At 38.5% G+C, this 1,032-nt stretch overlaps 1 non-coding gene across 1 annotated transcript; it reads left to right on the forward strand.

The window, feature by feature from the left end:
• The first annotated feature begins 735 nt into the window (after positions 1–735).
• On the forward strand, positions 736–817 carry TRNAS-GCU (transfer RNA serine (anticodon GCU)). The gene has a single exon. It is a non-coding gene; the product is annotated as a tRNA-Ser (tRNA).
• The last annotated feature ends 215 nt before the right edge of the window (positions 818–1,032 follow it).

The raw sequence follows: 1,032 nt of genomic DNA on the forward strand, positions 1-1,032 counted from the left end.
TATGTCTTAAATATAAGAGATTTTTAATCTCACAATTGCACTATCAGTCGCAAGTGAAACACCTATTTTTAAGATAGGAAGCTTCTTTGTGAGGAGATGAAAACAAGGCACTGCTGAGATTCGAACTCAGGATCTTCTGTTTACTAGACAAGCACTTTAACCAACTCAGCCACAGCACCAGAAGATGGCATGCATTTGAAATCCAAGGAAGATTGAAGCACCAATCGAACATTCAACTGGTTAGCGCAGCAAAACAATATTGAGCTTGAGTTCCATTCCACGTAGAGCAGAAACATGGATTAAGATTTCAATCTCAGTCATAACACTTAAGAAGCCAAGTAAATTTTGAAGAGCATTCATTAAAAAGACTGACAAATTTACAGAAGCTGTATCGAGGACAAAGGCTTTGAAGTTTTGCAATTGAATGAGCCATCTTTTAGCACAGCTGAAATTTGGGACTTGTTTTGCTTCCAAGTTATGACACAGAATAGACAGATTGAAGAAATGCCATGGCAAAACCAAAAGGAGGAAAAATTATGACTAATTGATATTAAAAACCTCAGCACTGGTTCATTTCTGATAGAGTTTTCCCCAAGCTAACTTCAAACAACAGGCACTGTAGTTGACGAGATAAGTCAAATCTGACAAAAGCCAACATACAATCTTCAGTGAAAAAACACTGACTGGTAAAAACCCTCTCAACATCTTCCCACCTAAACGCACAGGTGCTATGTAGACGAGGTGGCCGAGTGGTTAAGGCGATGGACTGCTAATCCATTGTGCTCTGCATGCATGGGTTCGAATCCCATCCTCGTCGGATTAATCTGCTTCTTCTTTCGTGTTGAATGGTTTGGTTTTCATTTTTAACCCAAGCGGTGGACACTTCAAGCATGAAAGTTTACAATACTCCTGTGCTGCTATCAAACTTTGCAGAGTCAGATCTGTAAATCCACTGGTTTTAATTTGTAAAGCTTGATGCCATCCTATATTCTGTAAAGAAAATTATATCCTCTAATTCCTTTTAAAGTGTTT

This window comes from Dendrobates tinctorius, unplaced genomic scaffold (assembly GCF_039654945.1).
Source record: "Dendrobates tinctorius isolate UK_male_01 unplaced genomic scaffold, ASM3965494v1 ptg000204l, whole genome shotgun sequence".
Taxonomy (NCBI): domain Eukaryota; kingdom Metazoa; phylum Chordata; class Amphibia; order Anura; family Dendrobatidae; genus Dendrobates; species Dendrobates tinctorius.